The 24,179-nt window shown below is 42.2% G+C and overlaps 1 protein-coding gene across 1 annotated transcript in view; it reads left to right on the top strand.

Moving 5' to 3' along the window:
- Positions 1-19,353: 19,353 nt before the first annotated feature.
- Positions 19,354-24,179, top strand: part of nkiras1 (NFKB inhibitor interacting Ras-like 1) — a 62,607-nt gene continuing 57,781 nt past the window's right edge. The window contains exon 1 of the mRNA XM_080735997.1: positions 19,354-19,461. The gene's annotated coding sequence lies outside the window, so the exon portion shown is untranslated. The remainder of the gene's footprint in view (positions 19,462-24,179) is intronic.

Here is a 24,179-nt window from a genome sequence, read left to right as displayed (position 1 = left end):
TAGGCTCCTCTACTATATTGGCCGTGTACCATATCATCCAATGAATGAAAATCAGTCTTTTAACCCATTTAGGCCTAGGGTTATTGACCGCTTTAACAATTGAAAAATAGCAGATTTACAAGCTCACAGCGCGGCACCGAGTGCCGCGCTGCGAGCTTGTAGATCTGCTATTTTTGAAAAATCATGATATTTCTTTGCAAGTATTTGAATATATCTATTTAAAAGCGAACATTTGTAACTCAAATATTTGCTTCTGGGTGGTCCCTGGAACAACATATTTTGAGATGGGGGTCTGCGGCCAAATACTTGTAATTTTGGGGGTCCTTGACATGAAAAAGTTTGAGAACAACATGATTTAGAAGAAGGATTTAGAAGTCGGGTCAAAGTTCGGGTCAAAGATATTCAAAGACTTGCACTCATTTTCACGATTTTTCAATAGTTAAAGCATAAAATAATGGTTAAAGTGGTTCAAATCTAACGCGACTCGGGCGCGTTCCAGGTATTTGAGAGTTAATAAATAAATACATTGTCCGTTCTCCAGAATAAACGTACGTGCACGCACGCACCACAAAGTCAATGTTAATGTCACTCCACTTCACTGAGGAATTCAGCACTTTCCCCCCAAAAGAAGAGTCAAAACAAAATAAAGTTAACCCTCCCCGTTAGGATGTCCAGTGAGCAGCAGCTCCAGCAGCACCAGATCGAGACAGGGGTCTCTCTCTCTCTCACTCTCACACACGCTCGAGCTCTGTGGAAAACATTTAATCTACAAGCTCACATTATAGACGTGCTGCCTCTCTTTCTGCATACATCACAGTCAACTCGTCGCGGATGCGGTAATATAGGCTACGTAGCTATAAACATATCAACACGGAACCCATATTTGGGTCGGGACAGCGCCAAACCGAAATAAACTCGTCTCCTTATTAGAGTGTGAATCGACCCTTAAAGGAGTAGTTCACCCCCAAAATGACTTTTTTTTCCTATCGATTACTCATGCCATGGAGACTTGAGTTCAATCATATTTTTTGTATTTGTGGCATTCCTAAGACAACAACTTGGTAATAGTAAATTTACCCCCATTGATTCTGGATGGGGACCCGAATGCATGTGGATCTCCATCCGGAATCAATGAGGTTACATTTATTGTAATGAAATTATTGTCTTAGGAATGCAACAAAGAACCCAACATATTATTGAACTCAAGTCTTCATGCCTTCATGGTGTGACTAATCAATAGGAAAAAAGTCATTTTGGGGGTGAACTACTCCTTTAAGACTCTAAATCCTATTCTTATCTAAATGATCTAGTCTTACCTGAACCTATCCAATATTACCTGAATCTATTCTACGATTCATTCTAATGTTGCTGCTATGACACATTTCTCCTAAAGGATATTTGTTGTTCTTCATTTCCTTTTTTTGTTCCACACTCTTAATTCTTACACAGATGTTATACATTAAAAATAAACCATGATTATAAATGACTGTAGATGAGCTTTTATTGTGTTCAGTTGATTTTCTGAATCCTTACCTAGTCTTCTTTTCAACTCCATGGTACGAGTTTCACTGCCAATGTGTTGCATGAAGAAGAGTGGTGTGCCCAGTATCACGCAAGAACCTCTTGGCTAAAGATACAACACAAAAAGAACAGTTATTTTAATTAACTTTGTTAATAATGAATGGGCGTCAATTAGCACAGTGCTTTTCTGAATGAGCTAAAAAAAGAAAAGAAAGAACAAAACTATCTCAAAGACCACATCAGTCACCAGAACCAAAGACGGGTGTTTTAGATGAATCTATCATGGTTAACTCTTTTACCGCTATGAACGAACACGCTCGCCCAATTCTTCAAGTAACGCAGCACCATGAACCAGCGGCCATTCATTCGTTCTTCTTTAGCCTGTCTGAGCACTGTGAGCAGATGAGGGGGGGTACGGGGGTCTACAGTAGCAGCAGCTCCCGTAACGCTGCTCTCAAATCTCCACCACACATGAACAACAATGGAGGCAGAATCACTCTCCTGGCCGTTTCCTATGGACTGGATTAGTGCTGCACGGTTAATCGTTTCAAACCAAAATCGCGATTTGAAATATCGCGATTAACGAATCGCAAAGGCCTGGTTTTCATGGAAGTAGACTTCCCAAGCATTATGCAGACGTTTTAACTTTAGAAATCGCTTCATAATTGACTTCGATATGATCAAATCAAACTGTGGCGTATTTCTTTGCTTCCTCGCATCGCCCCGCTGACATTACGTTGTTGCTCCACTCTCCAGAGGAGAGGAGCCAAGGCCATCACACTGTCTGTCTATTACAGCACGTAAAAGAGTATTTCCGTTCTAACGGAGTACTCTATAGCTACAGCTAGTGAATGTTCTTGTAATCATTATAAATATAATGTCCTTAAATCCTTGTGCAGTTCAATTATATTTCCAAAAGATTCCCTTTTACTTTGCTTATTAGCAATATAAAACGTTTTTATATTCAGCAAAATGTCAGTAATGGTATTGTCTGCCTCCTCATTATTGTCAAGGAAGAAAGTACCACAATCTCTGAGCCCTTTCAGACATCTCTGTCCTGCTTTGTTCCCCACCGGAGCACTTAAGTCCAATCCGCGGCACATACACTCTGTGTGTGTGTAGCCTATGTGTGTGAGTGTGTAGCCTGTGTGTGTGTGTGTGTGTGTGTGTGTGTGTGTGTGTGTGTGTGTGTGTGTGTGTGTGTGTGTGTGCACGCGCGTGGATCTGTCAGATCGGACTTTTTTAAAATTGAAACATTCTTTTTTAATAATTCAATGAATATTGCGACATACGGTACTTTCTTCCTTGACAATAATGAGGAGGCAGACAATACCATTACTGACATTTTGCTGAATATAAAAACGTTTTATATTGCTAATAAGCAAAGTAAAAGGGAATCTTTTGGAAATATAATTGAACTGAATCAAACCATTTGGGCATGATTGCTAATTTGCCTAGTTAGTAATAATCAATTCATTTTTAAATGGCCGCGATGTTAATAACATGACCGAAATCGTAAAAATGCAGCCCAATACTTGCTAGTTAAATCAAAATAAATGTCTGTCTTGTTTTTTTTTTTTTTTTGCTTTAGCCCCTGTAAATATTGCGAATAAAATCGCAATATTAGTCAGAAAAATCGCAATTAGATATTTTCCCAAAATCGTGCAGCCCTAGACTGGATCTAGTTTCTCTATTTATATGCTCTAAACAACTGGTACCAGCGAGGGACATTTGCAAGCCTCGTTCATTGCATATGGCATCTCCTGCAGTCAGTTTGGCTCGATGACATATATGACTGTATTTTACAAAAGATTGCATTCGGAAATAATGGATGGATATTTTTCCATAACATCGCAAAGGTAAGCTACTTCTAAGCTACTTTTGATAGCAGTTTAAGACTGATGGATTTAAGTTTCCTTAAATCCTCAATGTAGCAATAAAATAGTTAAAATGGAGTTTGAAGTTACAATGGGTTTGTATAGGAAGGGGGCGTGTCTGCTAAAAATGAATATCATATACTGAATCAAGCACCATAGAACTGTCTGGGGTAGTGGGAGAAATATGTAACAACAATAGGCTAATGTGTTCACTTCCGGCAGAAAGCGTGAAAAATTGCAACTTTGCAATTTTTGTGCGCTGAATTAAAAAATGTACGGATCCAAGCACTTTTCCCATGGGATCTGGTGGCTCTAATTCACTTACCATACAGGGAAAAAAGACCCCCCAAAAAATCTTCTTTAAGTAGCATGTGAGGGGTCTACCTATCTAGGGGTGCACATTTTCACGCTTTCTGCCACCTTTTGTGAACACCTTTTTCAGATATTTCTCCCACTAGGGTGCTCACGAAGTATTCTTTAAAATGACCCCAAACATGTTTGAAAGTATACCTATCCCTTTAAAGTTATACCATGTAACTTTTTTTATAAAACAAATCTTAAAATTGTCCTAACTGTTAAATCGCTAAAGTTTTAGAACACCCACTCTGTTATTTTCAGCTTCTGAAGCCTTCGCTTTATATGTTTTCTATGAGTTGTGAGGGGGGTAAAATTTCCCGGCAAAATGATGTCATCTCCCACATGATACACTACCGGCCAATCACAGCGCGGATCATACACCACCGGCCAATCACAGCGAGTCTTGCTGTCTCTAAAGGAAGTAGCTTCCCTCAGCCACTGTGTTTACATTGGTGAAGGAATCTTGCCTGCTACTCCCTCAATCCTGGTCTAAAAATGACGGGAGACGGCTCGACGGATGCGTATCGGCGAGGCGGAGGTGCTCGCGGCGGCTGCGATGGTCCGCGGACCCCTGTTCCGGTGGTCCGCGGCGACTCCGGCCGAAAAAAGCAATACCGCTACTGACCACTAGTTGAGCAGCTTCCACAGTACAGCTTTAACTGGCTCCTCCAAAGTTTATGAAACTTTAAAATGACAACAGTAAAAAGTTAATCTAAGTAAAGAAACACTGCTTATTTCCTGCCGGAGGGGGCAAAAGGTTTTGACCTCTGAACAGCTATCAATAAATGTCAATAAATCAATAGAGACCAAATCAAACTACAATTTCTTTGTTGATTATTGTTACAGTGGGCCTACAGCAAAGTAATCAGCTGCCATTGTACTTTTCATCCATACATTACTCATATTACAGTATTATTACAACTTATTGTTACTAGTTTTTGAGCGGTGGTCACAACGCTCCTATACGTGGCCGTGTGTGTGGGTCTGTCTGTCTGTCTGTCTGTCTGTCTGTCTGTCTGTCTGTCTGTCTGTCTGTGGGTATGTAGCCTGCAGTAACCTTTTCTGACCACACATGTTAAGGGAGGGGCGCTGTTGTTCAGGATAGGCCAGCCACATACACAAACACACACAGGGGGCACGCACGCGCGCGCGCACACACACACACACACACACACACACACACACACACACACACACACACACACACACACACACACACACACACACACACACACACACACACACACACACACACACACACACACACACACACACACAACCGCTCAGTTCACACGAGTGTGATTTTTATTATTGTTCACCCTATATTTTAACATTACTAATATTACAGCACTACTCTCACTAAAACATCTGTAGAGTTTACATAGTTTGGAATATTTTCATACAATTTTGCCTATCAATTGATGACACCTTGGTGAACAATTTCTCTATTCACTATATATGTTTTCTATGAGGTCTTGAGGCTCATTCACTATTCAGAAGGCAACATTTCCATAGGCGAGGGTCTTTTTCAATCATCTTTTCCTTGGTAAGTGATCACAGCAGGTCAATTTGGTAAGAGAAATGTGATGTTTTACACTGCATTTGTGAATTTCCAGGGGTTAGCTGACATTTGGTGGGACAAAATTAGCCACAATCATTGTAGTTTTGTGTCCACAACTGTTCCAATTTGGGCATACATTTTAGGCGGATTTTTCCCCTGGACCCCCCTGGGGCTTAGTGATGTGTCGGTCATGAATGACCCGTTCAAATGAACGGATCTTTATGGTGAACGAGATCGAACGGGTCACCATCCGGAAAAGACCCGTTCAACCGTTCACGGTGTTCAGTTGCAAATGCGACGAGAGAGAGAGAGACGGTTCATTCAACGTATCTCACAAGAGAAGACCGACCCGACCGACCGTTCCGTCCCTCCTTTCCACCGTTCCTCTTTCCTTATTGGACACTGTAGTGGGCTGGAGGCGGGCTCTCCCTCAGGGAAGCAGGACTGTGTGTGCGTGGGGGTGTGGAACAGAAATCAGGGACAACAGTTACGGAGCAGCAGAGTGCCTCCGACCGCGAGAAGAGTTGTGACTGATGATTGATTGACCGAGACCGACTGACTGCCTGCGAGTGAAAAGGGTGTTATCGTTCATTCTTTGAACGGGATGTTCTAATTACTAGCCTGATTACTAGCCTACCCTACGAGACTGCAGACTGACTGACTGACTAACTACTGTATTAAGTTTGCAAAAAAAAGCGGTACAGTTCTATACAAAAGAATGCTAGAAGATAAGCCATAGAAAACACTATGGCATTAATCTATCCTACAAGTAGCCTATAGTAACTCATCTCATACAATGGACCATTGAGCCAGTGTCATGTTAATTCATGAAGTGTGAACGTAATGCTAATGGTAAGGAATAATCGTTCATTCTCTGAACGGGTGAAATGTTGCTTTTGAGTGATGTTGGCCGTTTTATAATGATAGAGCGTGCGGCGACGGTGTGAATGTTTTTGATTGATATGCCATATCCGTGCGTGCGTCACGTTCACAATATAGGCAGCAGGCAGGCCAGGCATGCAGCAGAGTCTGTCATCTGACCGAAACAGTCAGAGAGGAAAGAGGTGTGTTTTTGACTGCTTGTGCTTGACTGACTGACTGACTGAACGCGACTGATTATCGGTCACTGCTCTGAACGAGAATGATGTGACGACCGGCTCAACGCCCCCCCCCGCTTCCCGAAAGTTGTGAACGACCGATTGAACGATCATGACCGAATCTATCTTGTGAACGAACGAACGATGATTCGGTTCACGGAAATGAACGACAATTCCCCTCCACTACTGGGGCTTAAGAGGTTAAATGTCTCCATACCTGTCATCTCACTGTTAATCACTTAATATGACAATTCAATGTCATATTAATTCAGTTCACTTATGCAGACACTTTACACTCACCTGAGAACTCCAGTCTGCAGAGGGTTTCGCCATCTTTCCTAACTATCAGTTTACTGAGCTTACTAGCTCTGGTGAAAGTCTCTCAAACCTGCAACGACACGAGAGCAGGAGTGAACTAGAAGTGTGGTTTTCATGTATTGTGATATCAGATGAATGTCATTCAAATCAATGTTATATGAGATACTTCAATGGTTTCCTGTGGAAATAAGCCAAGTGCTTTTCTAGGATCTCCTTTTAGTTGACCTTGTACCAGTGAACTGTACCGTCATGAAACTGTACCTTTTTATATGCAAACTGACAATAAAGTCTTCAATCAATCAATGTAGCCTATAGTTATTAAACAAGTTCAGAAATAAAGAAGAGGTGGTGAGCTATAGAAACTAAACTCCTTCAAACTGAATCCAGATGTATTTATTATTTACAGTCTGTAAACCAGGAGTGCCCAAAAGGTAGATGGTGATCTACCAGTAGATCACCAAGGGTGTGCAGGTAGACCACATGACATGCCTCTAAAAATATATAATTAAAATACAAAATATATGTCAATATGACATCAAGAAGGGCCTGTCAGCTCCCTTCGTGGCTTCTAAAGTAGGCAAACCTCCAATGCAATACTTTGTTCAAGAGTCAGCATTACAAAGAACCCCCAAACCTACAGTACCACTTCCATACAGAATGGAATGAAGACATTTTCCCCATCATTTCCCATTTATTTCCCCCTAAAATGTAACGCCAGTGCTGCTATTCCAAAGCCTCCCTCAGGCCCTCAGCTAAAACATTTTGGATGGGTAGATCATGTTGAGCTAGTCATTTTAAAAGTAGATCTCACGTCAGAAAAGTGTGGGGACCCCTGCTGTAAACCCAGGGGACATGAATGAAGACATTTCCCTCCAAAGCCACATTTAGTCACAAATCACAACTAGATAGCAAGCTAGAAGGATAAACAAGAGGATGGCTACTAGCAAGCTAACTAGGAGGCGAGTAGCCTCGCGTAGCCAGGCTTACTCATCTCCGAAGAGAAGGAGGCGAGCGTTTCGGTGTTTAGCCAACTACCGGTAGCTCAGATTCTAATGTGGACACGTCGATGTGAAGTTCTAAGTTCTCTTCAGCAACACTTTGAAGCCAATAATGTCCTCCAGCATTGCTCAGCAGATGAACATGATGTAGCTGTCAGTCAGGCGCAGTCATCATCCTCTCATCACCTCCATCACTCAACCTGTATTCTAGGCGTGATTCCTAAACCCACCAGGCTTGAGTTAAGACCCGCCTCGCGGAAACGCGAGAACTTCCAGGAGTGGCTGAAATCCTTGCCTTGTATTGTAGCAGTTAGCTGCATGCTAACGGTGTTTAGCATGCATGCTAACGGTGTTTAGCCAGCTGGCCGTGGGAAATCTCGCTCTTTCGACGAGTCATTCTTTTGACAACCAGCGTCGGCAGGTTAGATTCTCAGGGTTACTGAGGTTAGGGTTAGGGTTAGGGTTTGGTTATAGGGTTAGAGGTTAACATTCACCCGCATCACCACCATATCGATACGCAGCTCCCTCCAACCGACCGATGGATAATGGGTTGAATGGGCCATATGTTCTTTAATGTGATGCAGACACGATAAAGGAATAATTATTTAAACACAGGGCAGTGAAGCATAGCATATCATATCATTCATGTTCATGTCGCCTGAGTAAATAAACACAGTGTAATAAGTTTGTTATTACCAAGTAGCTCTGTTACCTCTTCTGCTTCCTTCGTGGCATATGTGAAGTGAGCTGCATTAGGCTATGTTCCGTGAACAAATTTAGTGTCAGCAAATATAAGACTTCCGGTGGCGATCTCTTCAGAATAAGAGTAACCCTAACGTAATTGAAAAACGAATAATTTGTATATGATATGCACATTAAAAATATAGATTTACCATGTAATTAAAGCTATACAACAAAAATAATGATTCTGTGTAAAAATGAAGTTTTAATGACTTTTTTTTTTTTTACATCTAATAGATAAATGCCGTTCACTGAAGTGCATAGCCTTTACAAATTGGACACTGGACAGTAGACGGCTCGCTGCGTCGGCACTTTGAACACACGCACGCGTTCGGGAAGACCTCCTCTACCACACCACACTCTCTGCTAAGCGGGAGAGGTGTAAAATAAAAATGTGATGGCTTTCCAGTGCAGCCACCCGCTCAAAAAAGTGTCATTTTCAGACATTTTCAGACTCTAGTTGGCGCTGGAGAGCAGACGGCTCGCTGCGTCGGCACTTTGAAGACACGCACGCGTTCGGGGAGACCTCCTCTACCACACCACACTCTCCGCTAAGCGGAAGAGGTGTAAAATAAAAATTTGATGGCCCAGCGCCAACTAGTTACTGTTTGTTTAGACTTACTGTTTTCTTTTTTCTTTTTCTTTACATATCTACTGCATAGTACTGTGTTCTATTTGTCTGTCATTCAATGTTATATGAGATACTTCAATGGTTTCCAGTGGAAATAAGCTTAGTCTTTTCATGGATCTCCTTTTAGTAGACCTTGTACCAGTGAACTGTACCGTCATGAAACTGTACCTTTTCCTATGCAAACTTCTAATAAAGTCTTCAATCAATCAATCAAAGAGTTTGAAAATGTCTGAAAATGTCACTCTTTTGAGCGGGTGGCTGCACTGGAAAGCCATCAAATTTTTATTTTACACCTCTCCCGCTTAGCGGAGAGTGTGGTGTGGTAGAGGAGGTCTCCCCGAACGCGTGCGTGTCTTCAAAGTGCCGACGCAGCGAGCCGTCTGCTCTCCAGCGCCAACTAGAGTTTGAAAATGTCTGAAAATGTCACTCTTTTGAGCAGGTGGCTGCACTGAAAAGCCATCAAATCTTTATTTTACACCTCTCCCGCTTAGCGGAGAGTGTGGTGTGGTAGAGGAGGTCTTCCCGAACGCGTGCGTGTCTTCAAAGTGCCGACGCAGCGAGCCGTCTGCTCTCCAGCGCCAACTAGAGTTTGAAAATGTCACTCTTTTGAGCGGGTGGCTGCACTGAAAAGCCATAACATTTTTATTTTACACCTCTCCCGCTTAGCGGAGAGTGTGGTGTGGTAGAGGAGGTCTCCCCAAACGCGTGCGTGTCTTCAAAGTGCCGACGCAGCGAGCCGTCTGCTCTCCAGCGCCAACTAGAGTTTGAAAATGTCTGAAAATGTCACTCTTTTGAGCAGGTGGCTGCACTGGAAAGCCATCAAATTTTTATTTTACACCTCTCTCGCTTAGCGGAGAGTGTGGTGTGGTAGAGGAGGTCTCCCCGAACACGTGCGTGTCTTCAAAGTGCCGACGCAAAGAGCCGTCTACTGTCCAGTGTCCAATTTGTAAAGGCTATGCACTCCAGTGAACAGCATTTATCTATTTAGATATATTGTTTGTTATTAAAACCTTTTTTTTTACACATGAACATATTTTTTGTTATATGGCTTTGTTCAAAGGCCTAATTTATATTTTTAATGAGCATATAATTTGCAAATTCAACGTTTTTCAATGGAATTAATTACGAGCATTTTATTTTGAAGGCGAATGCTTCAAACCGGAAGTCTTATATTTGCAACCTCTGACACCGGAAGTTCTATATTTGCTCAGTTCACGGACCTGCTGCATTAGCTGCAATAAAAATTACGGTGCCAATCTCTTCAGAGTAAGAGTACCCCTGAGGCAATTGAAAAATGTTGAAAAACGAGTAATTGTACCATGATATGCACATTCAAAACATAGATTAAGCATTTAAATGAACATACATAATGCTAATTATGTTTCTGGGTTAAAAAGAAAAGTTTTAATAACATTACAAATATATATGAATGGATAAATGCTGTTCACTGGAGTGCATAGCCTTTACAAATTGGACTCTGGACAGGAGACAACTCTTTGCGTCGGCACTTTGAACACACGCACGTGTTCGGGGAGACCTCCTCTATCACACCACACTCTCCGCTAAGCAGGAGAGGTGTAAAATCAATTTCTATATTTTCAATGCACATTCAAAATATAGATAAGCATTTAAACAATTTGATTGATTGATTGAAGACGACTTTATTAGAAGTTTGCATAGGAAAAGGTACAGTTTCATGACGGTACAGTTCACTGGTACAAGGTCTACTAAAAGGAGATCCATGAAAAGACTAAGCTTATTTCCACTGGAAACCATTGAAGTATCTCATATAACATTGAATGACAGACGAATAGAACACAGTACTATGCAGTAGATATGTAAAGAAAAAGAAAAAAGAAAACAGTAAGTCTAAACAAACAGTATATACAAAGAAGGGGCAGGGGAGGGTAGGGTTGGGCTAGGTTAGTCTGCCTGTAAGTGATTTTTCAGGGCAATTTTAAAGGATGCTAGTGATCCACACTCCTTTATGACCTTCGGTAAGGCTTTCCACATTTTGGTGGTATAGCAGAAAAAGGAGTTTGACCCTTTGTTGGTTTTGACTCTGGGTTGGAAGTGATCTGTGGCGCTGCCTCTGGTGTTGTAATTATGGACATCCTTAATGTTTATAAAGTATTTTGACAGGTACTTGGGTATCATAGTGGTGTAGTGTATCTTGTACACCAGGCCCATTGCAAGTTGCTGTACTCTGTCATCTACTCTGAGCCACCCCACTCTTAACTGGTGAGTAGCGGTGAGGTGAGTCTGATAGGGAAGGTTAAGCAGGACCCTAATTAATTTATTTTGGGCTGTTTGTAGTTTAGTTTTTAGGGCTTGTGGGGCGTCACGATACCATACGTGGACTCCGTAGTCAAAGAGGGGCTGGATTATTGCACCAGCTATGGTCCTCAGTGTGTTGAAATTGACCATTGGAGCGATCCTCTGTAGGAAACGAGTTTGTTGGTTGATTTTATTTATTACTTTAGAAGTCATCTTTTCACTGGAAAGATTAGCTTCAAGGATACATCCTAAGTAAGAGATTTCGTTTTTTCGTGTTATGACCTTGTCACCCACTTTGATTGTGAAGTTATCGACTTTTTTTAACACAATGTTGCCGTCTGCTCTCCAGCGCCAACTAGAGTTTGAAAATGTCTGAAAATGACACTTTTTTGAGCGGGTGGCTGCACTGGAAAGCCAACAGAAATTGATTTTACACCTCTCCTGCTTAGCAGAGAGTGTGGTGTGATAGAGGAGGTCTCCCCGAACGCGTGCGTGTGTTCAAAGTGCCGACGCAAAGAGCCGCCTCCTGTCTAGTGCCCACTAGAGCTTTTGGGGCCGTTTTCTTTTTTTTTTTACATTGAACTCCTTACATCCTTGTTCCATCTTTTACTTAGTACATTTTACCTTTCACTCTGTACTTGGTCTCCTTTTTCACTTCTACACCAAACCTATTTGCCAAAAAATAGCAGATCTACAAGCTTGTAGATCTGCTATTTGTGGCTTAAGTTCTCCTCAGAAAAGGGATGAGAGGGTTGTTCATTTATTCTAAAAGAATGGTCCTATCACACATAGATCTGGTGCCTCCCATATGGGAAGACCCCTGGTGTAGATGCACACAAGGTGTATTTTCATTACTTACATTAATATAGCCCATAGTAGCCTACCATACATTACATCTGCCCAATCTAAATAAACAGATAAAGTAAAATTGATAATTAAGTAACTGGACCTCATTAGATGTAGCCTACTTGTGTCAACAACTAATTGATAGCTCTTCTATGGATTTCAATAGAAAGAATGGAATTAACATGTTAAGTGGCCTTTAATAGCTCGCATACCACACATTTCAATCTGAAAGGACCTGGAAAATGTGTTAGGACAATTAGAAGTACACTAGTATAGAGACATACATCATACACGTATTTTTTTAAATACATTTGTGTTTTTTAAATAAACATTATTTAGTGGACTTTTATTTTGAAGGCTGGAGCTTGGCTTATTGCAGCCATTCTTCTCTTCTTCTTTTGGTGTTTATTGGCGGTGGTTGGCAAACCATTTAAGGTGCATTACCGCCACCAACTGGACTGTAGCGTAGGACTAGAGCTTGTACAGCAAACCAATAAACAAAAGAAAACTCCTATATTCTATCAACTAAGTGCGTTGCTCTTATGCACTTAAAGAGGTGGTGCTATAGTTTTGTACTTTTTCTGGTTTTCATGTGTCTAGGAGGTTGACAGTACCTCATCAGACCCCCTGGTGTGGTTGTTATGTGCAATTATGTATTCTCTCTGTATTTTGGATTTCTTTCTTTGAAGCTAATCTTTCCAGCGAAAAGATGACTTCTAAAGTAATAAATAAAATCAATCAACAAACTCGTTTCCTACAGAGGATCGCCCCAATGGTCAATTTCAACACTCTGAAGACCATAGTTGGCGCAATAATCCAGCCCCTCTTTGACTACGGAGTCCACGTATGGTATCGTGACGCCCCACAAGCCCTAAAAACTAAACTCCAAACAGCCCAAAATAAACTAATTAGGGTCCTGCTTAACCTTCCCTATCAGACTCACCTCACCGCTACTCACCAGTTAAGAGTGGGGTGGCTCAGAGTAGATGACAGAGTACAGCAACTTGCAATGGGCCTGGTGTACAAGATACACTACACCACTTTATTACCCGGCTTGGTTGAATGCTTGATTCTGATTGGTCGAGCGCTGAAATCAGCGGTGAATTATGAGCGTATAATGACCGCTCCGCTCTATAATTCACCGCTGCCTAATCAAAGGCTCAGTGCAGCTGCTGCATTCAGGCTGCGCTGTGTGTTTTTAGTGCCGTATCCAACATGGCAGCCATGTAAACAAACACACAGCGTCATTTACAACGAAACGTTGCTCTGAAAAATGTTTTAAAAACTATTTGAGGCGAGAAATAGACGACGCAGTAACAGAAGATGGATTCTATTTGACCAGCACTTCCTTGTTTTCCAAGGCGACCGTGTTGCGCTTGGAGGGGACGCACTTTCAGCCGTCTGTAAACAAGGAAATACTTTGTTTTGTTTTTCAAATTATTAATTTTATGTATTCGCCGGGTAATAAGTGCTATAAGGTCTTGCTGCTTGGTCATTATGGCTTATATGGATTATAACCCCGTCGTGTCCATATAAGCCATAATGACCGCGCAGCAAGACCTTATCGCATACATGATACCCAAGTACCTGTCAAAATACTTTATAAACATTAAGGATGTCCATAATTACAACACCAGAGGCAGCGCCACAGATCACTTCCAACCCAGAGTCAAAACCAACAAAGGGTCAAACTCGTTCTTCTGCTATACCATCAAAATGTGGAAAGCCTTACCGAAGGCCATAAAGGAGTGTGGATCCCTAGCATCCTTTAAAATTGCCCTGAAAAACCACTTGCAGCAGCCGTTCGCAACTGGTAAAAAAACGAACCTAGCCCAGCCCTACCCTCCCCTGCCCCTTCTTTGTATATACTTACTGTTTGTTTAGACTTACTGTTTTCTTTTTTTTTTGGTTCTTTTATTTTATTTTATTTACATATCTACTGCATAGTACTGTGTTCTAATCGTCTGTCATTCAATGTTATATGAGATACTTTAATGGTTTCCTGTGGAAATAAGCTTAGTCTTTTCTAGGATCTCCTTTTAGTAGACCTTGTACCAGTGAAATGTACCGCCATGAAACTGTACCTTTTCCTATGCAAACTTCTAATAAAGTCTTCAATCAATCAATTAATCAATCGATTCTCGAGGCTGCCAATTTGTGGGTCAAAAGTGGCGATCCAAAAACACAGATAGAGTGACATCACTCTATCTGGAGATAATCCTCCCCTTTTTCACTCAATCAACACACGTGGGTGTGGCTAACTTCAGCTGGGAGGCCCACCACGTTATTTGGAAACGCACATGAGTTCTGGGTAAACCCTGCCCATGGAAGCTTTTGATTGGCTGAACTGGAGCTAGGGAGCGCTCCTTTTTGTTCGCTTGGACCGCGCGGAGGTGCGACCACCTAAACCTAACCCTAACTATAACCCTAACCTTAACCTCAGTAAAACTATGCCTAAACCTAACCCTAACCGTAACCTCAGTAAAACTATACCTAAACCTAACCTTAACCCTAACCTCAGTAAAACTATGCCTAAACCTAACCCTAACCGTAACCTCAGTAAAACTATGCCTAAACCTAACCTTAACCTTAACCTCAGTAAAACTATGGTGAGTAACTAACCTGCCGACGGGCGTGAAAACTAACGGCTCCGCCCAGAACTCATGTGCGATTCCAAATCAGGTGTCACCACCCACATGATAACCAGGAATACTTAATAAACTGGTGGGTGTGGCCACATAAAAACTAAATTGTAACTCTTTCTGTACATTTTTTTTTTTTTTTGAAAAAAAAAAAAAAATCTTCCTAGTATAATCATAATACCTAATAATCGTGTTTGTTTTTTGTTTGTTTTTTTGTTTTTTTGGGGGGGGGGGATCATGGCTATACTTTGCCTGCTACTTTTCCTAAGAGACCTGTCAGTCACAGTGTAAAGTCATGATGCTTGATCTTTCAGGATAGGTGGGCATCATAAGGCCGTGAATAGGGCTAATTGGTCACTAAACATGGGACATCTGCATGGACAGTATGCATGATGTGAACAATATGCACTGTTATCAGACTTAATGTTATTCTTCAAAATTAAATCAAAATAAAGTGTAAAATAGTGTAAAAGTTCATTTTCTTCTGTAATATTATTAAAGATTGCGTGTGTGAACTATAATATTCAAAACCTTTTTTGTTTTAATTTTGAGTTTTGATGGCATACAGCTCATGAATATAAAAAAAATAATATGGGTGCGTTCGTTAATGCGCTGAATGTGTGTTCAGTGTAGTGAGTGCAGTGGGCGTGATGTTGAGAGTGGCTTTATGAACGACCAGTTAAGAGGCAACTTTATGCTTTTTCAGTCGGAAAACTTTATTAAAAGCAGCAGTTGCTAACGTAACGTTGCTATTAATAGGTAATTTAATTCATAACATTGGCCTGCCTGCTGTTAGTTTACACGTTGATGCGTGTGTAACAATTAAGCCCAAAGGACCAATAAAGCAGCAAAGAGTGCATTTTGTTATCATTTCCTATGCCATTGTTCACAGCTGAGAAGCACATACACCGCCAAACCCCATCTTCTGAGTAGGGTCGTTCAGTGTGTGCTCTCAGCACACCGGTGCACGGCGCACTGGATTTCCGAACAACAGCGCACCAAGTGCACCGAATAAACGAACGACTACGGGTGCGTTCGGAAACCCGCACCGGGTGTGTGCTCAGTGTAGTGAGTGCAGTGGGTGTGACGTTGGAGAGTGCATTCAGTGTGGCTTATTTACCAACGACCAGTTTTAAGAGGCAACTGTGTGTTTTTTCACTCTGAACTCTGAAGGTAAACTTTCTGAAAAGCAGCAGTTGCTAAGTATGCTAACGTGATGTTGATATTGAAAGGAGATGTAATTCATAGTATTGAAATACCTGCTGTTAGTTTACACGTTAATGTGAAACTATCAAGCCCAAACGACCAATTAAGCTGCAAATGCTGTATTTTGCGGTATTTCCTCCATTGTTCACAGCTGAGAAGCGTTTGAAACATGGCCATGAAAACCAACCAATCAAAACACCGCACCACCGCACCACACCGCCAAACCCCATCTTCTGAGTAGGGTCGTTCAGTGCGTGCACTCAACACACCCGGTGTGCCGCGCACTGGATTTCCCAACGACAACGCACCAAGTGCACCGAATAAACGAACGACAACATGGCACACCAGTGCGTTGAGTGCGCATTTCCGAACGCACCCTATATGTCAGACGGTCACCAGCACTTTCGCCTATAACATATTCGCCTACACGCATTTGGTCTTTTCGCGTGGCTTTTTCACCGTGGAGGAGAGCCTTTTCACCAGGCCTGTCTGGTCGATTCACCGCTGTTGAAGAGCCATTTTGCCTACCCTCAGACTGTCCATGTTTGCTTGTAGTCCAGTCATTATATGAAAAAACCTCAAACAAATTGCAATAGTAGCAAACTCAACTGATTCTGTATCCTCATTATGTCCTTAGTGAGGGGAAAAAAGTCCCAAGGAATCCCATCGGGGCAAAGTTTTGAAAACGACCTACCTACCTTCACTTACTATACACTACAATATTATAAAGGAAAAAATGACTGAAAAAAATCTGCTTTAAGTTGGATGTGAGGGGTCAAACTAGGGTTTTTTAATTATTCTGAATCCATTGCAAACATTTGTTTTGCATGAAAAACATTCCTTGGGCTAAAAACGGACCCCAAAAGACTGTGAAAATTGATGACTCATCACTAAACCATCGTTTTGAGTGGCCATTTCTTGCCCAAGGAATGTTTTTCGTGCAAAACAAATGCTTGCAATGGATTCAGAATAATTAAAAACCCCTAGTTTGACCCCTCACATCCCACTTAAAGCAGATTTCTTTTCAGTAATTTTTTCTATAGGTCGTTTTCAAAACTTTGCCCTGGTGGGATTCCTGGGGACTTTTTTTCTCTCACTAAGGACATATTGAGGATACAAAATCAGTTGAGTTTGCTACTATTGCAATTTGTTTGAGGTTTAGCCTAATTTTGGCCTAAACCTGTCAAACAACGGTGACGGCTATCTATGCACTGCCACTCCATAGAAATCACATTAATACAGATTAGAAGTTAAAACTATTGGAATCATCTAGGGCTTTGCACAGGGCAAAAAGTCCACAGTCCGGTCCTCCTAAAGCACGATGTTATTTCTCTCTGATGCGTCCTCTCTGAGGCGCATGCAGAGAGCACAGACTGGGCAGCTCAGAGCGCCAGTGGCGTCAGTTAAAAAAAAGCTAAGGTATGGCAACATGACTGGTGTGACACCAGTCATGTTGCCATACCTTAGCAACAGGCACGATGAAAAGTACATTTTATTATGTCCCCTGTAGCCAAGGTATGGCAGCTGCCATAGCTTGCCATACCCAATTGACGCCTCTGAAGAGCGCACCACTCACGCCTCTTTTATGCCGCCGGGTAGTCACCACGGGAGATACGGCGGGTGTCGGTCGGTCCTGGAACCCCACCGGAGACGCGGCGCCCACGGGAGATAGGGCCCGTCCTCTTTTACGCCGGGTAGTCACAATAAAGTCCGTAAAGCGTGCGGGTGCTCTGACTGCTCTCCTTTCTCGTGGCATGGTCTAGAGACGCCGGAAGCTAAACAACCAAACAGACCAGGCGAGGGTTCAGCTATATGTAGTGGTAGGCTAGGCCAGAGTCGTCTAATCAGAACTCGGGGCTAGGCTAAGCCTTAGAAATCTCCTGGATTCTGACAGTCCAATGTTGACAACCCTGAGGCTAAGTATCAATTAATTAATTATTTGGACGCACCTGATGCCAATAACTCTATCTGAATGGTGACCGTTTGACCCCACCAGGGGCGTCAATTGGGTATGGCAGGGGTATGCAGCTGCCATACCCTGGGTTCAGGGGGGGAAATAAAAGTTACTTTTAAATATAAATAGGTCTACATGAATGTCTCTTTGTCTATCTGTGCTGGTTATTATGTTGTAACCCTAACCCTTCCAGTCCTGGGCATGACGTTAAACTGCATCCGATGGGGGCTTGGACCTAGGGGACAGAATGAGGGTACCCCAAACCACTATTACCTCCGGGCGGCCTCTGGCGAAGGCCGAGTACCTGACAGCTCCCCAAACCAGGGTTACGGTATGGGCAGGAGGGACTCATCAGCCATGGCAGGCAGCCCACCTAGGAGAAGGACACTCTGAAATAAAACCAGGACTGCGAGGCGTTGCGACCCACAGCCCTTAACCAGCATTGTAAAGCCCAACATGAAGAGTCAAGTCATTTCTAATCCTATACTTCCAGCGGCGGGAGTCCGCAGGAGCTTGGCAGCGGACTGTAGTGCTGGTCCTCCTCAGGGGGGACAACATGACGACTGTCGGCCTATACAATAATAAATGTTATATACAATACAAAAATAAAATTCATCTGTCCATTTAAAATGAAATAGCATGTCAATCAATATCGTTTTTTAGACTGTTCATCATCATCATCATCATCATCATCATCATCATCATCATTATTATTATTATTATTATTATTATTATGTAATAAATGTCCCTCCTGACCACGTGGGGTCGCGCATGCGCCTGATGCAGTGAGCTATAGTGATGGGATTTATGGCTTTTTGAAGTGAGCCGGATCTCTGGGATCCGTTCCTTTCAAAGAGCCGTTCAAAAGACTGACTCATTCTAGTTACTTTGTAGATTTTGATTATAATTACGAATAACTTCAGCCCTATATACATTTATTTCTGACATATATAGGTACACACCTGCCAAATTTGAAAATAGCCGATCTACAAGCTCACATTGCGTCGCAACGCGACGCAATGTGAGTTTTCAAATGATTTTTCTACATTATTCATTGGCAAATCTGTGAAATGTGACATTCTGCATAATGAGTACGTTCTAATATTGGTACTTTTACTTTAAGTACATTTTGGATAGCCTACCAATACTTTTTTACTTTTACTCAAGTACATTAACATTCCAAACTTCTACTTGATTGCAGTATTGATATTTTTACTTAAAGTAAAGAAAGTGAGTACTTTTACCACCACTGTTCATTCATTAGAAAGGAACGGCTCCCTGCTGTGAACCGAATCCAAAGAGCCGTTCAAAGGACTCGGTTCGTTGGCGAACGTCCCACCTCCAGTGATCTTTATATCAGGATGATGTTAATGTTTCATTATTAATATGTTTATGATCAGTTATAATCTGATCCAGAGGAGAACAGCTGTCATCAGTAAGTCTACATCACATTATAACCTTTATGTAACAATATTTAATGTAGACCTACATATCAGCCGTTTGATGTGTGAATGATGCTGTTAGCCTGTTAGCCTGTTAGCTTAGTGGTGGCTGTGATGTAAACATGTTGGGTCAACACAGTGCACGCACACACGCACGCACGCGTAGACGTGACTTTTTTATTATTATAATTATTTCTATATTATTAGCAGGGGTCATTCATTGCTTTGCTGACTTATGGTGGACATTTCTGTCAAAATATCATTTTTAGACCCAGAGACATACAGAACTATAGTGGACAATAATATTAGCAGATATACATAAAGAGACAGCCATGAATGAATGACCAGAACAGGTCCATTTGGTTCCATTTGTACACTCTCAGAGTTACAGAGCTGTAAGGGTCCATTTGGTTCCATTTGTACACTCTCAGAGTTACAGAGCTGTAAGGGTCCATTTGGTTCCATTTGTACACTCTCAGAGTTACAGAGCTGTAAGGGTCCATTTGGTTCCATGTGTACACTCTCAGAGTTACAGAGCTGTAAGGGTCCATTTGGTTCCATTTGTACACTCTCAGAGTTACAGAGCTGTAAGGGTCCATTTGGTTCCATTTGTACACTCTCAGAGTTACAGAGCTGTAAGGGTCCATTTGGTTCCATTTGTACACTCTCAGAGTTACAGAGCTGTAAGGGTCCATTTGGTTCTATTTGTACACTCAGAGTTACAGAGCCGTAATGCTCTGTCCAGACCGGCGAATTAGCGAAAGCGACGTGAATAAGCGAACCAAAAAGGCGAAGAATTCGCCATTCGCCCTTTTCCATACACACCAAAAAGCGACGCGAATATGCGTATAATATTCGCTTAATTCGCCTAAAAACGAGGGGGCGATATCTGCCTGCATAGCCACAGGAGAAAGGAGAAGAAAGGAGAGAGAGGAGAGAGGAGAACGGAGACAGGGAAACAAATAAAACAATGGAAACTACATGATGTGATGATGTGATGATGAGACCTGGCCGTGGTTGTTAGCCTATTAAATAAGAAAAGGAACAGAAGAGACAAGTGACAACACGCGTTCTCCGTTCCCCCTCCCCTCAGCTCCGGCCGGGGGCAGAGTAGACAGGGTCAGTGTTTTATCATAGCCGGGTCGGAATGGCCGCATGCGTGATGCGTAGCCTGCTGCCAGGATGATGAGAAAGCAGCCGCGACCGCGTACAAGTTAAACCATGACTTTACTCTCTGTAGTTAGAAAATAGCCTAAAAGTATTCCTTTTAATCTCTGGCTTTTGTTTCGATCTTAATATTATAGATTCCTTGGTAGCCTTCTTCTGCCTGTCAATCAGTTAACAGCGCACGCTGCACGGCTGCAGTGAGTTACATGAAAGAGTTTTAATAATGATTAAATGGTCGGGTCTATCGGAAATAAAAGGATTTCGGGACAACATGTCACGGGTTTCGGTCTGTAAAAAAAGAAAGTCAGCTAACTAAAAGTTAACTTTAAGTAACTAAAAGTAGCCTACATTTACTTGAGTAGCCTGTACTTGTAGGTATTTGTACTTGAATCGAATTTCCAGTACTTTCCTTCTAATCCACTCATTTCGGATCCTATTGTAGGCTATTTAATACCCAGCGATTTATTTTTAAAACATTAGTCTTTTTGCAGATATAAAGTAGCCTACAATAACAAACACATAAACCATGCTTTTACCAGTAAGACTTTCGAGTAGGCTACTTTTTCACAGCAGCCACGCAGACGAGACACGGAAAAGGAGAAAGACACTGTTCCCCTCTGCCTCAATGTAACGTGAAGGTCCCTCCACCATTCTCTCTCTCTCTCTCTCTTGAAATAGGGTAGAGTGAGCTTACTTTGATACAGAGAGAGAGAGGAATTTGCCTTTGAACATTCGCTAAATTCGACACAAGGGCGAATAAAAAACAGACACCTTTTCGCTTTTTCGAAATTCGCTATTGGTGTGGATGCTTCCATTGACTTTATAAGGTTTTTAAAAAAAGGCGAATTATACGCTAATTCGCTATTCGCCAATTCACCCTCAGTGTGTACGGACCTTTAGGGTCCATTTGTACACTCTCAGAGTTACAGAGCTGTAAGGGTCCATTTGGTTCCATTTGTACACTCTCAGAGTTACAGAGCTGTAAGGGTCCATTTGGTTCCATTTGTACACTCTCAGAGTTACAGAGCTGTAAGGGTCCATTTGGTTCCATTTGTACACTCTCAGAGTTACAGAGCTGTAAGGGTCCATTTGGTTCCATTTGTACACTCTCAGAGTTACAGAGCTGTAAGGGTCCATTTGGTTCCATTTGTACACTCTCAGAGTTACAGAGCTGTAAGGGTCCATTTGGTTCCATGTGTACACTCTCAGAGTTACAGAGCTGTAAGGGTCCATTTGGTTCCATTTGTACACTCTCAGAGTTACAGAGCTGTAAGGGTCCATTTGGTTCCATTTGTACACTCTCAGAGTTACAGAGCTGTAAGGGTCCATTTGGTTCCATGTGTACACTCTCAGAGTCACAGAGCTGTAAGGGTCCATTTGGTTCTATTTGGTTCCATTTGTACACTCTCAGAGTTACAGAGCTGTAAGGGTCCATTTGGTTCCATGTGTACACTCTCAGAGTTACAGAGCTGTAAGGGTCCGTTTGGTTCCATTTGTACACTCTCAGAGTTACAGAGCTGTAAGGGTCCGTTTGGTTCCATTTGTACACTCTCAGAGTTACAGAACTGTAAGGGTCCGTTTGGTTCCATTTGTACACTCTCAGAGTTACAGAGCTGTAAGGGTCCGTTTGGTTCCATTTGTACACTCTCAGAGTTACAGAGCTGTAAGGGTCCATTTGGTTCCATTTGTACACTCTCAGAGTTACAGAGCTGTAAGGGTCCATTTGGTTCTATTTGTACACTCAGAGTTACAGAGCCGTAATGCTCTGTCCAGACCGGCGAATTAGCGAAAGCGACGTGAATAAGCGAACCAAAAAGGCGAAGAATTCGCCATTCGCCCTTTTCCATACACACCAAAAAGCGACGCGAATATGCGTATAATATTCGCTTAATTCGCCTAAAAACGAGGGGGCGATATCTGCCTGCATAGCCACAGGAGAAAGGAGAAGAAAGGAGAGAGAGGAGAGAGGAGAACGGAGACAGGGAAACAAATAAAACAATGGAAACTACATGATGTGATGATGTGATGATGAGACCTGGCCGTGGTTGTTAGCCTATTAAATAAGAAAAGGAACAGAAGAGACAAGTGACAACACGCGTTCTCCGTTCCCCCTCCCCTCAGCTCCGGCCGGGGGCAGAGTAGACAGGGTCAGTGTTTTATCATAGCCGGGTCGGAATGGCCGCATGCGTGATGCGTAGCCTGCTGCCAGGATGATGAGAAAGCAGCCGCGACCGCGTACAAGTTAAACCATGACTTTACTCTCTGTAGTTAGAAAATAGCCTAAAAGTATTCCTTTTAATCTCTGGCTTTTGTTTCGATCTTAATATTATAGATTCCTTGGTAGCCTTCTTCTGCCTGTCAATCAGTTAACAGCGCACGCTGCACGGCTGCAGTGAGTTACATGAAAGAGTTTTAATAATGATTAAATGGTCGGGTCTATCGGAAATAAAAGGATTTCGGGACAACATGTCACGGGTTTCGGTCTGTAAAAAAAGAAAGTCAGCTAACTAAAAGTTAACTTTAAGTAACTAAAAGTAGCCTACATTTACTTGAGTAGCCTGTACTTGTAGGTATTTGTACTTGAATCGAATTTCCAGTACTTTCCTTCTAATCCACTCATTTCGGATCCTATTGTAGGCTATTTAATACCCAGCGATTTATTTTTAAAACATTAGTCTTTTTGCAGATATAAAGTAGCCTACAATAACAAACACATAAACCATGCTTTTACCAGTAAGACTTTCGAGTAGGCTACTTTTTCACAGCAGCCACGCAGACGAGACACGGAAAAGGAGAAAGACACTGTTCCCCTCTGCCTCAATGTAACGTGAAGGTCCCTCCACCATTCTCTCTCTCTCTCTCTCTTGAAATAGGGTAGAGTGAGCTTACTTTGATACAGAGAGAGAGAGGAATTTGCCTTTGAACATTCGCTAAATTCGACACAAGGGCGAATAAAAAACAGACACCTTTTCGCTTTTTCGAAATTCGCTATTGGTGTGGATGCTTCCATTGACTTTATAAGGTTTTTAAAAAAAGGCGAATTATACGCTAATTCGCTATTCGCCAATTCACCCTCAGTGTGTACGGACCTTTAGGGTCCATTTGTACACTCTCAGAGTTACAGAGCTGTAAGGGTCCATTTGGTTCCATTTGTACACTCTCAGAGTTACAGAGCTGTAAGGGTCCATTTGGTTCCATTTGTACACTCTCAGAGTTACAGAGCTGTAAGGGTCCATTTGGTTCCATTTGTACACTCTCAGAGTTACAGAGCTGTAAGGGTCCATTTGGTTCCATTTGTACACTCTCAGAGTTACAGAGCTGTAAGGGTCCATTTGGTTCCATGTGTACACTCTCAGAGTTACAGAGCTGTAAGGGTCCATTTGGTTCCATTTGTACACTCTCAGAGTTACAGAGCTGTAAGGGTCCATTTGGTTCCATTTGTACACTCTCAGAGTTACAGAGCTGTAAGGGTCCGTTTGGTTCCATTTGTACACTCTCAGAGTTACAGAACTGTAAGGGTCCATTTGGTTCCATGTGTACACTC

Source organism: Nannobrachium achirus (assembly GCF_963921795.1).
Source record: "Nannobrachium achirus genome assembly, chromosome: 10".
NCBI lineage: Eukaryota > Metazoa > Chordata > Actinopteri > Myctophiformes > Myctophidae > Nannobrachium > Nannobrachium achirus.
Note: the sequence above shows the minus strand (reverse complement) of the source record. Positions and strands in the feature narration are given on the sequence as shown.